The 15,631-nt window shown below is 39.6% G+C and overlaps 1 protein-coding gene across 4 annotated transcripts in view; it reads left to right on the top strand.

Moving 5' to 3' along the window:
• The first annotated feature begins 13,878 nt into the window (after positions 1–13,878).
• Positions 13,879–15,631, top strand: part of slc38a3a (solute carrier family 38 member 3a) — a 28,156-nt gene continuing 26,403 nt past the window's right edge. For all 4 annotated transcript variants that reach the window (XM_062986304.1, XM_062986303.1, XM_062986302.1 and 1 more), the window contains exon 1: positions 13,879–14,025. The gene's annotated coding sequence lies outside the window, so the exon portion shown is untranslated. The remainder of the gene's footprint in view (positions 14,026–15,631) is intronic.

Below are 15,631 nucleotides of genomic sequence, written 5' to 3'. Positions count from 1 at the left end.
CGCTCCAGCCAGTAAGGTGCTAACACTGGTGACTAACACCGCAATGATCCATATATCTGAATAAAGTTACAAGACAATTTTAATTAAAATATAATCTAGCAATAGAAACTGACTTCATAAAGTGCTTAATAAAAGTGATGATGTAAAAGCAATCGTTACTCAGTGTTGAGAGTCTGGTGGTCCGGACAGTATCAGAAACTGAAGCAGCTATGTGGACATTTTTTTAATGAATTACAAAGATAATTCAAATTAACATAAAAAAATATATAGTATATCTGTTTTAAATTTGAGGAAATAAACTGACCTGTGGTAGATTTACTTATGGTTGCGTTTTGAGTTTTTGTCACAGGAGTCCGATCTATCAGAAATGTTAAGGTTTACAAATAAAACAAAGATTTATATTATAATTCAGCAGGAATATAAATGATAAGAATTAATACTATTTTAACTGCTGAATGAGATGTTTATGACATGTAGGAAACAATTCATTTTGTAGAGCAAAATAATGAGGATAGCATAAACATTTATTTAGTTATTCATAAAAATTCAATATTCAGTTTATTATAATGCTTATTTACACATCTGCTGTGTGCCAGTCCTATCAAGATTCCACCAGTGTGGGGTATTATCTTTCTATTAACTCTAATTTTCCAAGTTTTTTCTTTAACTGGTTGAAATTCACATCAGATTTTGTGTGTCAGCACATTTTTACCTGCCGCTTCAATCAATTCTAAAATTTTTAACATCTATTGCTCCATCACACTCCAAACCTGGCCAGTATTTCCCTATACCCCCCGACACGGCATCTTGGAATAGAAGTGTTAGTACTGTGTAATGCATCTAATCCTAATAAATTCGTGCAGAATTATCTATAGAATTATTGAGTTGCTTAGCATTGTTGACACGTCTATATAGAATTATACAGTATTTTAACAGTTGAGATGATGATGAGGAAGGAACCTGCAGTAGATGTTGATGAGATGAATGAACCTGCAGTAGATGTTGATGAGATGAATGAACCTGCAGTAGATGTTGATGAGATGAATGAACCTGCAGTAGATGTTGATGAGATGAATGAACCTGCAGTAGATGTTGATGAGATGAATGAACCTGCAGTAGATGCCTCTTCAGTTCTGGTTGTCAATGTTGTCCCAGAAGAAAAATCTGTCAAAAAAAACCCCAGAATTGTAAATAAATAAACATTTACTTTAAATTATTTACTTCATCTGGACTGTTATGCTAATGTGATGATAATGACATGTCAGAATTAGTGGCTTTCTGGAGCATCAGTTGACCTGTTGGTCCCTCCAGCTACAGGAAAGAATATATGAAGTATAAACATGTATTTAGTTTAATATTATTTAGTATTATTTAATATGTATTTAGTATAAATATTTAGTAACCACTTTATTCTGATACTTATTTACACAAATCCTGTCAGGTTACGATTTCTCTACTTTGGGTACTGGGTGCATTAACTGGGTGCAGTTCGGCTGGCATTTAGTCACCACGATTTTACCTGCTGCTTAAATAAACATAAAGCTTTTACAGAATGAGGCACATTATTTTGACCCTATACTTCCTTTAACTGGCATCCCACAATGAAAATGCCAGTATTATTAGGGTTAGTTCTGCTTTCACAAGACGCACCAGCGCATTCAAATTACAGGTACCCTATTCTATTGTCTTCGACTTCATTTGGTTTAAACATCTCGTTGCCTGGCGCACCACCTTCAACACAGTCTGAACGGAATCTTTTGGTATTTTGGACCACATCACCTTTTGCCAACCTCTGTGACACTTCGTCCTCTTCAGCTGAGTTATTTTAGGTGCAGGTGTGAATGTCTTTAGGCTAAAGGTCCTTTATAACCTCCTCTTCAGGACGGCCAGTTCTGTCCTTTATTAACTGCTTTTGGTCATTTTTACCTTGTTTGAAATCAGCTTCCAGTCACTGTGAGTGAAATGTGGCCACCGGTCCTAGCTCTGAGCGATGGTGTTCAGCTTCAACCACTTTTACAAGGAATCTTATAATTAAGTATGAAAGTGATTTCTTCTCTCTAATCCCACTTCAGACTGAGGCTTTAATTTGATTTTGTTTTGTTGGTTTCTAAAAACCTCTTTAAAAAATCTGCTTCATATTTTACTGAAGTATTTCATTATGAAACTCACTGGTCATTGGGTCACTGGTATTGGTGACTAGATGAGTAGAAGAACCAGCAGAACCTAGAGAGAAAAAATACACTTTATATTATAACTAACAACTTCTAACCTAAAAGAACCAAACTTTTACAATTATTTCAGAACTATAAATCATAATTATGAATATAAATGACCAGTGTGGTTTATAATATTAAGTTAGAATCAGTGATATGAAGTAAATATGAAGGATCTGACCTGGAGTAGCCGTGGATTTCTCTTCAGTTATAGATGGTCGTGTTGTTGGAAAAACGACATCAAAAAAATGCAAATCATTTAAAAAATAATAAAATAAAGATCACAAGGTTCTATCATGTGATTGTGTAGAATTTATCTGTCTGACTATGCTGCTGTTTGTTACCCACTATAGTGATTTTATTTATTAGTCATTAAAGAAATAAACAAACCTTTATCAGATTCCTCTTTAGTTGTGGACGTCTGTTTAGTTCCAGGTAAGAAATCTGACAAAAAGAAATTTAAATCAGTTTTAAAAACAGTCTAAAAGATTATTTAATATAAATGTTAATGTGATTGTGTAAAGCTCACTCGTCAGATTGTGTTTATCACTGATTGGTGAGCGACTGGTTGAGTTGGATGTCAGTGAATAATCACAGCTCACTTCATGACTCCTCGCTTGGTCCAGTTTGTTCAGCAGATCGTTTTTTGTTGCTGTAAAACTACAAACCGTGTTTCCAGATTTCCTCGTACGAGATGTTACACTCATGAACCATTGGTCTCCGGTGTAGAGGAAACAGCTCACAGAACTGCTGACTGATTTTGGAATTCTACAATTAAATCTAAATTCATCACGCTGATGATCATAGTGGAGAGTTATAGCTGGTTTCTGATCTGAGAAGATAAATGAATAATCTTTAATGAGAAAATGTTTTTGTAAGTGATTCAGTAAACATGTGAATTATAAATATATTTCTGCAGGATTATCACACCAGAACATCGAGTAATAAATAAAAGTATGTTAAGAACTGATTCAAATCACGTAGTTTTGTCCCAATTACTGTCAAACTCCCGACTTCTGAGGGGATGATCCATGATTCATTATTAACTCTTTACTTGTGGATTATCAGACCAAATGTACTAACAGTGGTGTTTAATTCGTCTGCTGTGGCTCTGTACGTTATTTCCCTTAAATGTTTGCGAATAATTTTGTCACCTTTACCATGATAATTACTATATTATACATAAATAAGTTTTAATACAAGCAGATCTGTAATAAACCTCTGTATGGAAGTCAGCGAGAGACTCAATAATTCTTTAAGGGTCACAGTTGGAATACTACAAAAGATTCTTGGCTTATGAAGTCTTATAAGTCTCCAATCAAACAAATTACACTACACTACTACAACTACTGCTACTACTGCTACCACCCTGGAACTCGGTTCTATATCCAAATGAGTTAAATTGATCTATCTGGTATCAGACACTGAAGCCTAAAACAAGGAGAAAAGTGCTCGATATTTTACTGAAGTAATTCATTATGAAACTCACCGGTTGTTGTATTGGTGACTTGATGAGTAGAAGAACCAGCAGAACCTAGAGAAAAAAAAAACACTTTATATTATAACTAATAACTTCTAACCTAAAAGAACCTAAAACTCTAAAGAATAAAATAACACACTAGATCTGTCTTTAGTTACTACAGGAATATAAATAACCAGTGTGGTTTATAATACTACGTTAGAGTTGGAAAGAGGATTTTTCGTTATAGGTGGTCGTGTTGTTACAGGGAAGAAATCTAAAAAATACAAATAATTAAAAACAATATATGATAAAATACAGATCACAAGGCTCTGTGGTGTGATTGTGTAGAATTTATCTGTCAGATTATGTGCTGTTTGTTTCCCTCTATAGTGATTTTATTTATAAATTATGGAGAAAACTGCAGTCATTAAAGTAATAAACAAACCTTCATCAGATTCCTCTATAGTTGTGGGTGGCTGTTTAGTTCCAGGTAAGAAATCTGACAAAAAGAAATTTAAATAATTTAAAAATCAGTCCAAAAGATTATTTAACATAAAAGTTTGTGATCATATAGAACTCACCAGTCAGACTGCGTTTATCACTGATTAGAGAGTGGTTGTTTGGGTTGGATCTCAGAAAATAATCACAGCTCAATTCAGGACGACTGACTAGATCTTTTCTCTGTATAAAAAACCTGCAACGTGTCTGCCTAGATTTTGAGTCTGTTTTAGATGTTTGGTATAGAAACGGCTGAGGATCTTCTCCAGTGTAGAGAATACAGCTAAAATCTCCTAGAATTGGTGCTTCACATACAATTGTGAATGCATCATAATATTCATCATAGGAGACACTTAGTTCTGGTTTTGTATCTGCTGGGGGGAAACACAGGCCATCATAAGAACTTTTAACAAACGTCGGACAGTGACACAGGTTGTAAAATGTATAGAATTATAAAGCAACCCAATTTAAATGACGCTAAACAACAAGAAGCTTGTCTCAAAATTTTATCAGGTTTATGCTGTTTTAATATCACAGCTGAATGAACATCAAATCTTTCAGCCACTTATTAATCATTAAAACAAAAAAGGAAATTGTAGTTTAAGAAGTTATATTTTTAATAACCAATCATAAACAATGTACAAACCTTTCAAGGTCATAAGATCTTCATTTAATGAGTTTATCTAGTTTGCCCTTCTTCAATTTTCCAGCACCTTGTCACTACACTATTAATGGTTTAATAAAAACATAATATAATCTAGTAAACACTAACATAACGCTTTCACAAATATAAATGTAAAATTCTACAAATATTGTGTTTAGTGTATATAAAGTCTGTATGAGGTTCACTGTCCAATAAAATTACAGCATCAGATTAACTTTTAACCTTTACAGCATTTAGCCGACGCTTCCATCCAAAACCACTTACTATTGTGACCAAATACAGTTCAAGCGACTGAGAATTAAGTGGCAACTTGGTGTTGGTGGGGCTTGAACCAGCAACCTTTAGTCCAGTACCTCAACCCCCACACTATTACTGCCATTAAAACAGAAATACCTTCTAATATCAATCAGAACAGATCAGAACAGATAACAGCACTCACACTGTAGATGATGAGCCTGAATCAGATGGAGGAAGAGGAGGATGATCAGAGCCATTTCAGCAACACCAGACACTAAAGCTAAACGTCGAGATGCTCGTCTGAAAAGCCACCGAATGAGGAAGCATTTAAGCTACAGGAAACCATAAACGTACAACAGAAATATATTATTCTAGTCACCTAAACTAATGCAGCATTAAAATGTTTACAGATATAAGAGATGATAAAGATTATAAAAAACTTAGAATATATTAATGCAAATGAGATAAAAATGATCAGGATTTAGCAGGGGCGTAGCACCAAATTCTGGGCCCTATGCACAAGCAGTGCCCATGGGCCCCCCTCACCCCAGTCCAGACTCCTTCTAGATTCCTCAAGGGCCCTCCCCCGACTTGGGGCCCTGGTAACTCAGTCCCACTTTTCACCCCACTACGACGCCCCTGGTATTTAGTAACAAGCTTCTAAAGTTTTGTCTGTTCCTGTCAGTGCCCACCGTTCCTCCTTGCTTATGCTGTTTCTCTATGTTTTGAGACTTTGTAACCCTTAAAAATTAATAATAATTTAAAAAAATCTGTTTTTTGCAAAAGATGCAGCTCCAGTTTAACATCCACGATATTTGTAACTTTACGGTCAAAGTATGTGGACACCTGACCATTAGCCTGTTGGACACCCCGTTTTAAAACCCTAGGCAGTAAGAGCCTCCACTTTTGCAGAGGCTTTCCTGGAGGTTTTGGAGTGTGTCTGTGGGTCATTCTTCCCTGAGCGAATTTGTGAGCCCAGGCATTAATGTTTGAAGACATTTCAATGAATCCCAGATGTGTTCAGTGGGGTTGAGTTCAGTTTTGCTTGCTGTTTTCTACTTTATACACAGTTTATTCATGATGTGTGACCCTAATGTAAGTGTGTTTCTGATTCTGTCCAGTAGAGGGCAGCAGTACAAGCAAAAAGAGGCTCGATTAAAAAGTATTAATATTAATAGTGAAAATATAATATATATAATATACATTTTAAATGTACAAAAAAAGTAAATGCTGTGAAACACTTAGATAAAGTTTAATTGCAAAACAAACAAAGAACTGAATAAAACGTCATTTTTTTCAATAATAAACTGATCTTCCTACTCATGGTCACATTCATTATTCATTTATTCATAAGTTTAACCATTAATTTATACATTTTCATTCACCACTGTTCAGAAACCCACTAGCATTAGCCAGCCCAGGACTAACTTAAGCTAAATGGTTTGACCTCGACCACACAGCAGTATAGTAGCTGAATTAGCTAAATCAGCGCCAGAATTGCACTCTAAATTAAAAAAGAAAGAAAAAGGAAAGAAAGAGTAAACTGAAAAGTCTTTTACCCCACTGTGATTATTATTTATTAGAATGGGGAGAGATCTTTAGCTTTAAAATCAATGAACTGCTTGCTTTGTCTGGAATTTATGAAAAATGTTGTATCTGATGAATCTTTTCTAGATAATTGATCAGGTCTACACAATCATATTATAATTAAGAGGTTCATTGAAAAGTTGCAAAGAAATCAGCTCTCCTCAGGCTGCAGCGTTCTGAGTCTTCACCCCTAGCAGGAAGTTGAAGCACAGACCCCGTACTGTGCATGCAAAAAGTTTTTATACTCCTTGCCGAAACCTTATGCTCGCAAAGTGACACGTACCCCGAGTCACCAACCTGCCCTAACCGTTTTTGTCCTGGCTTTAGCTGATCTATGGTTTTACCAAATGTTTGGGGGGTGGGTGTGTGTGCGCAGCTGTTACAGAGAGCAGGATGTGCCGAAGGCTGAGGAATTTAACGCTCTCACACCCCCTTATATGGGGTTGTTCTGTACCACGAGTTATTTACCACGAATTTTATTAGGCACAAAAAAGTCCATCAATTGTTCTTCGTTGTTCTCTTTGGTTCATCTGTTGCATTTGCAAAAACTGTATTAACTAAGTATTCTATTGTATTTACTTTCAAAAAAGACTAAAACCCAAATGGTTTAAGACTCAATATATCTGCACAATACACTTGAAACAGCAAATTCAGCTTTTCACACCCTAGCTACTGCACTACAGGGCCAATGTGAAATTATGTAGGTTATTTAGATTCAGATTTTTATCTTTAGCCCTAACACGTAGGTTTACCGAATCCTCTCGTGTCCCCTGTTGCATAAACAGCATCTATTCTGGTTAAATGAGGGCCCCAGACTAACACACATCACCTCCAGAGGTGGATTTCCCCCGCATTGTTCTTTCAGATTCACTTAAATATTGTTCTTGTACAAAGACACACTTATTCCTGACATGTTTGTGAGCATTATGTCAGCGTGTGAGGTCTAGTGCACCTTCCCATGGGAAATTTAGCTTGAGGGATTTGTAGGTAATTATACTAAATGATGCTAAAATATAGTTTTCATTGTAGCTTGTACTGCATACAAAACATCAACTTTATTCATGCAAAATACGCTGTTGTACTTTAATGTCGGCCGGAATGTAAAAGCATAATGCTGGAGTAATTATCCCAGAATTCATCAGCACAGTAGTCATGTTGTTTATTTAAAACCATGTACCTACAGCAAGCTTTGACTATAATTGTGAAATGACAGTATAAAATGTGTGTATTAAGGCAGTTAGCTACCCAGTATGATACATTTAGACATGTTCTTATGTTCAACGAATAAATATAAAGAAAACAAAGACTGCTTTAACTGTTCATTCTGTTTATTTATTAGTATAAGAGAACAGAAGGAAACAGCGGGCGTGGTGTAGTGCACATGGAGCTGGTTTGTTGAGATGATTATTGGTAAGGATGATTTTGTTTAGGTGATAACTTTCTCTGTGCTGTTTGCTGGTTGCGTTTATATGGATGAATTATCGTCTTCATTTTCATACAGTACTTTTGCAGTGCTTTAGGAGAGGACACAGTAAATTTGGCTGTTTTTTTAAACAAGGGAGGTTGGTGTCAGGGGGCCGGGGTTTAAGAGCCACGGCTCGCTACTGCTCAGACCTCCATGTTCCCATTCATCTTCCTCGAAAGAACAAGGACGATCACACAGTCGCTTTGTTTCTGCAGCTCTAATCTCAGAACAGAAGATGAAAGCAGTGCTTTGCTCCTCAGGTTTGGTTATCTAAGCTGTGGGGTAAACAAACGTGTGCTGTAATGTTCATGCTGCTTACAGGAAAACAGGATTTGAGCAAAAAAAGAAACATGATGGCTCCAGGAATAAACATCAGTGTTATAAAATGAATTTAATCTGAGGGCAGTTCATTCTAAATCATCCTCCTTATACTTATATTTTCAGTTCGGCTGGTGATGTTATTCATCCATAATTACCTGTGGATGTTATGAAACGTAAAACTGATGATATGAAATTATACACCATAATTACATGATTGGTGAGTCAAGCATTGTAAATGTATTATTTATTTATTTAGTTTGCTTGTGCATTTTCCATTAAGAAACTTTTATGCAGGTAAGATATTCATTAAACCATTCACTGTCTGTTTTACCACCACTGTATCCTGGTCAGGGTCATGGTGGGTCTGATTCAATGGGCGAAAGGCAGAAAGCACCTCGGACAGGTCGCCAGTCCATCACAGAGGACACATACACTTACACTTAGGGCAATTTTAGTAGCTCCAGTTAACCTGACTGCACGTCTTTGGACTGTGGGAGGAAACTGGAGCATCAGGTAACCCACTTGACAAAGGGAGAACATACAAACTCCACACACAGTTGATGTGAGGCAACCACTTGGGATCCAAACTGTCCTCACAGTTTTTTATTGGAAGATTTGTGGACAGTATGTGCAATGGAAAATCGTATAAACATTAACAGTACGATATATGAACGTGCTCTCTCACTAACTACATGGTTTAATGTAAAAATACACTCACTCATTAATTATTTAGTGAATGTGAGTCTGGAGTTCATTTCAGCCGCACTCGCTTGTCCAGTATGAAAGCCACGTCCTCACTAAGGTCAAGACAGACCATCACAAAGTTCAGACTCACCAGAGCTCTGTGGTTTCTTCTCTACAGCCTCTCATTCTCTGTCTGCTTACCAGTTTGGAAATCACCACACCCGTGTATGACCAGTCCTTTCTAAATGAGTATACTGGGTGTATTTGTGGTCAGACTGATGACAAACTATGACGGAATTACCAGAAGACCAACAGATCAAAAACAAAACCCCACGTTCTTTCTGTTATGCAGAACGTCATAAATGTTGGTTAGACCGGGATCCTTCTGCCTTTATTGTTTTTATAATACATTTAACCAACCGTTACACATGTTCTGTGTTTTGGACACCATTGATCACGCAATGAATGACCTCCCTACAATCGGTCAAGGTTTGTATATAGATGTTGAGCCACTGCAATGCTGACAAGCATTTTTAAAGCGAGTTTTAGCATGCAGTAATAATTTGTACGTTGCTTTTGATGTGCCAGACTTTGATTATGTGATTATGATGTGTGAACCCAGTGCAGCTTCACCCAGCTTTCTTAGCCCTTTCAGAGCTGCTGTTTGGGGTGTTGAAGCAGAAGCTTTGCTGCAGATTGTTGAGGGTTGCCTTGTCAGGTCTTGCACGTAGAACCCAAAATAATTGCACATCTACAGCACTTCTACTGATGAACCGAACATTCTTATATTGTGTTCAGGTTAAAATTCCCTCTCCAGAGGAAACTGACTTTCCTTAAAATAGCGCTAGAACACAAACAGCATGTGGGGACCTGAGCGGCACACAATAGCAAGTGTCGGAGGAGGCGCTAATTGACTTTTTTTTATACCTGCAATGTCATTGTTTCAAGCATCAAGACTCACTCACAGTTTTCATGGCTGTTCCAGAGTCACAATCACTAAATTTCTTCAGCTTTACTGAAATGCTCTGCCACAAAAGGTGTCATAAAAAAAATCGAGTGTTTTTGGGAATGGTGGCCTCTCTAATCTCTAGTCTTGCCCTATTTTTTTAAGAATAAAATGTGAAAGCACATAGTGAGTTATGATTATTACATCATTAATTGTAACAGCATATTTTGTTCGAGTACTCCTCATGGCAGGTAGCGTGGGTTAGAGGATCATGCCTACCTACCATGCCATTTTGACTGGCAGGTGCAGCTGGGAGTGATCTTTAAATACCGGTAATGTTGTACACCTTGACCTGGGCTCATTGTATTGTGTTTGTGTGTTCTACAAGGTTGGATCTTTGTTCCTGCAGGCTCTTCTGCTGGCATTTTTTTATCTTCTTTCCAGGGATCTCAGTCAGGGTGTCTGCAGGACAAAGCTAGCTATTTTAAGACTATTTTATCAAAATTTTTGTACGTTCCCTTGTGGTCATGCATTTCACAGGGGGCTCATTTCTCATACCCTGTGGAACGAGTGCACAGCCTCCTGATTTTCTGATGTAGTACTCTTACATCCCGTAGGAGCAAACATCCTTACATTCTGTTCACATTTGTGCACAATTTAAATCAAACTTCATCACACACTCTTCGGAGGGACGTTGTGAGCCTCCTGGATGCGTGTGACCCAGGTTTGTGAAGCATCAGGGCTATTCGTGGAATTTCTTTCACTGAGCAGAACAGTCGGGGACCGTTTGTTCCCCGTCACCGGGGTGCTCAGCATGAGAACACAAACAAGGGTCCGAAACGTGTGCACGTATGTGCGTGTGCAGGCGGTGTAGAAAAGCCGCATGTGTGTGTATGTATGTGCGTGTCCGGTCCATCTGTTCCGGCGGGGTCCCTGAGCCGGGGGTCGCTCTCTGAACTCTCTTCTCTGAAAGCATTTTCTGATGATGAATATGAGGGGAAGAACAACAAACAGAGCGCCGTGACAGATGTCTCATGTTGATAATCCCATCAAAGACGGACTCGTTACGCTGTTATGTAATATTCGCCACCTACATATGTTCTCCCGCCGCCCCTGCACTCGATCGTTTCTCCTCCTTGCTTTCGGCTTTCGTGGGTCGGTAATGTCACTGGGTGTAATTTATTATAAATTACGAATAATGAAATGTATTTAATTGCTCATGTTTGTGACGTTTGTTCTCGAACTTTGGGAGCAGGGCAGCGTGGGTACAGCAAGTATTACAGCTCCAGGGTCCTGCGTTGTTCTGATTATTGCCCCAGGTTATCGTCTTGATGAAGCTCGACAAGGCTTTTAACTGGACAGGCTGAGATTTCAATGCTCTAGGTACCAAAAGGCATCAATTTCATCAACTGCTTTATCCTGGTCAGGGTTGCGACTGGTCCGCGTCCACCAAGAAACATTGGGCAGAAAGCAGGAACACCCTGGACGGCCACCAATCCATCAAGGGCTGCAGCCACCCTTCTCATGTAGAACCTGGATCTTAGTGGTGGTGGGCTAGCGTGATAAATCGCAGTGCCACCTGTAATTTTAACTTTTCGTTCAGCCAAAGTCAGTTAATGCCAATTTTTACCTCCATGAAGAGGGAAGTCTACGTACGCCGTAAGCCCAGCACTTCGGATATTCCACTACAGCGTCTGTCCCAAGAAATGCCGGCTCCGGAGGACGCCTGGCCTCAACTTTCATAAAGTGACTGATTCGGGACGTAACCTGCTGGGACAGATGCAGCTGCAGAGAATCGCTCGCGGAGTCTCGGGCAGGAGAAAAGAGGCCTTCCTCTTTAAAACTCGGACTCCTCAAGGGTAGAACGACGTGATTTCTTAAACATGCTTTGAAGTCTCCAGGTTGGTGGGTGTCGCCGGTTCCCGGGCTCAGGCTGGCAGGCATTGCTGTGTTAAAATAACGGCGGGTGCAGCGTTTTACGGCCAGGTGTGTTGGTGCAGCTGGAATGCTAAAATCCATCCTTACACCCCTGTAAGGGTTTCGATGCTGCCCCTTAGAATCAGATTGAATCAGATCTGGTTTTGATGGATGCCATCCATGAGTTTTGGAAATGCCTGTTCCTACACCCCTGCACCCCTGCGCAAGGTGAGGCTTCATAAAGAGATGGTTTGCCGGGTTTGGCATGGAAAAACCTGACTAAACTGTGGAGCCTCATCCAGCAGCTTCGGGATGAACTGAAACACAGACTGCAAGTCAGTTCCCCTATTATGCCATACAAAAGTGCACTCATGCTCTTGTGGCTGAATGAAAGTGAATCCCCACAGTCATGTTCTCATTTAAAGTCTTTCCAGAGCAGCTGACGGCTACATAACACAACACTATAAAGTCCAGTCACAGTCAGTGTGTGATGCCCGGTTGATGGATGGATTGGTGCTGTGTACCGGCTGCCCGGTGCCCAGTGTTTCTGAGCAGGACACTCACCAGTGTAAATAAATAAATCTGTTTCCTTTATAAGGAGACACTGTATGTCATTATCTGATTTGGTCACAACTCTGTAATCAAACCAGGTGAAATAAATAACGTCGAAACAACCCCTCTGTCATATGACATAAGCTTTTTTTTCGAGCTCTGAGGTTTAGAAGGTTTAGAAAAGCCCTCATAATATGTAGTTTATTACCACAGAACACGTATCATTTGTGTTCATCTTTTGCTCCATCCTGGTCAGGGTCAAGGTGGGTCTGAACTGGGAACTTTTAGCACAGAAATATGACGGAGACTGGACACCAAACGTAAGCAGTCAATCAAATTGACTCAGTTTAAGTTAGGGGTAATTCATAGCAGATAATCTACCTTCTGCATGTTTCTTGAGGTGGGGGTTACAGGAGTACCTGATAGAAACCCATGCAAAGGTAAGAGGAAAGTGACTTTTCACTGACAGTGAGGGCAGAATTAAACCCAGTTTTGCTGCAGTCACAAACGTCATGCACCACTGACACACTTAAGTGAAGGACATGAACACAACCTAGACAGGATCTTTGGATCATCTAGTAGTAGTAGTAGTCGTAGTAGTAGTCTGTTTGCTGAGTTTAGTGGGTCACCTGACCTGGCTGGTGTGTCTGTATTTTCATATTTTCTCTACCTTTTTTTAACTGAATAGATCTAGATTTTGACTGAGTAAATATGTACACAGCAAGAAGGTCCTGGGTTCGATTCCCAGGCAGAACGGTCCAGGTCCTTTCTGTGTGGAGTTTGCATGTTCTCCCTGTGTCTGTGTGGGTTTCCTCCGGGTGCTCCGGTTTCCTCCCACAGTCCAAAGACATGCAGTCAGGTTATTTGGAGATACTAAAATTGCTTTAGGTATGTGTGTGTTTACTCTGTGATGGACTGGCTGTGTGTTTTTTCCTTTCGCTCAATGAATTGGACCCACCGCGACCCTGAACAGAATAAAACGGTGATAAAACAGACAATAACTGAATAAATGAATCACCGCTGAGATCCGACTTGGAATTTCAGCTGTGCTACCAACCGGCCGGGTGGTGTGGAGCCCTGTCCGTGTTTCCCGGTGAAGTCGGACCCACAGCGAGCCTGACCAGGGTAAAACAGTTAGCTCAGGGAACGAAACGAGGTGAAAATGAATAGATCTGACGTCGGTCTGATTACTCGGCTGATCTGTAGCCTATCGGTGCGCGGTTCCCTCAGACCGGCGCGCATCACCGACTGAATAACGGAGCGGAGTGGGCGGGGAGGAACCGGCTCTCATCAGGACCCACTTTAAAACCCTCCACCACTTCAGATCGGACAGTCTTGACTCGATAGGATTAGTCGTGGACGGTCTGTTTCCATCACAGCGTGTTTGTTTCGGTGCTGTGTGTCCGGACCGAGAGAGCAAAATTCGGGACGCGGTGAGAGAACGCGGCGCAGATCGTGCTCTCCTCTCTCCGGTATTCGGTAAGAGTCAGTTCGGTACTTTTATCACACCAATGTCTTGTTGAGAGCTCGATTGCGTTCTGCTTACTTCCCCATTTATTCGTCTTCGATCTGTGACCCAGATTCTGCTCAGCTTCCCCAAAATCAGACCCCCCGTGACGCCTCATTATTATTTGACCTCCGTTACACCGAGCTCCGTTATATTATGTAACGTCGTGTGACTTCTGATTCCACATATCATCGTTATTATACCGATTCCAGTCCTGTTAAAGCATGCAAGGGTTTCGATACACTCAGTATCGTTACACCGACTCCTGACTTGCAGGTTTGACCGATCTTCGGTATCAACGACTCCGGTTAGACGTTCAGTCCACCGATACCGATTCTCAAACGTGTTCGTTCAAGTAATATCATTAAAACATTAGATCTGCTTTTGGTGTTTGTCTTTATTCTTATTTGGCATTTACACCAATGGAACAAGTTCACAAAAATATACTGTGGCGCCCCCTAGTGGCGACGCTACAATACATTAAATACATTAAAGAAAAAACTGTCCGGTTTGCGTTCAAAAAAGTGAGAGTCGATACCGGAATCGAGTAGAGTCGATTCTTTAAGTCTCGCTATTGTGTATTAATCAATGTTATGTGTATAAAGAAAAGGAAAAAGCACTTTTTTAATAGTATATTATGGACTAGTTGTGTGTTCCCTTTCTGACTGTACTGACTAATGATTCCTGGCTAAAATTCAGCATCATGTCATGTGTGTTTTCTTTATTATTAGTGCATTTTTACTCTTACAGAAGTAGAAATGTGATTATCTTATTTAAGTTGAGAATATCTTTGCTTTTCTGTTGACGGTTCTGTCTGTTTATGCACTAATTAGTACTAATTAGTGACTTTATTGTACATTTTATCCTCTTTAATTATATTTCAGTGCAAACTAGCACATTTATACAGGAGTCCAGAAAGGCTGGTGTGTTATTTCTTTTCTTATCTCATGTTCTCGAGATAACAAATGTCGTTTTATTGAGATCACGACTTCTTTTTCCTGTGTTCTCTTGATAACAAGGTGTGGAGGTTGCGGCCGCTGCAACAAAGCTGGCAAACCTTATTAAGTGCCGAGCAATTACTGGGAATCGTCTGGCACTGATAAACATTGAATTATTTCCTCAAGGGTTGCTGGGAATCATTCAGTGACAACCTTATATATTAGCTAACTAACAAGCCCCTGAAGTGTTGGGTGTCCAAGCATTAATTAGGAGGGTCAGACCCCCCAATTCCCCCTCTGTAATGCAAACCATGGTGCAGCCTGTGTATTTAGTGATCACACGAAAACGTTTGCTATCTTAAGATCATAAGATGAAAAAATGCATTTGTTTCTGATGCATGTCGTCCATGCAGGTTTGTTTAGTTTATATCTGGAATATCTTATGAATTTTATAAAAGTACATGATGATTTACCTTATATTTTTGGAGGGGACTGAACTATTAGGTACTGGTGCAAACTAAGCTGTTCATAACCTACCGTAACCCATTCACAGAGTCTTGCCGGGTTATCTGGTGTCATGAGGAGTGGGCAGTGAATGTCTGGACTTCCAGAGCAGCTGACACGAACCCACTTGAACCCG

The sequence above is a fragment of the Trichomycterus rosablanca genome, chromosome 24 (assembly GCF_030014385.1).
Source record: "Trichomycterus rosablanca isolate fTriRos1 chromosome 24, fTriRos1.hap1, whole genome shotgun sequence".
NCBI classification, from domain to species: Eukaryota; Metazoa; Chordata; class Actinopteri; order Siluriformes; family Trichomycteridae; genus Trichomycterus; species Trichomycterus rosablanca.
This window is presented reverse-complemented; position numbering and strand designations above follow the sequence as displayed.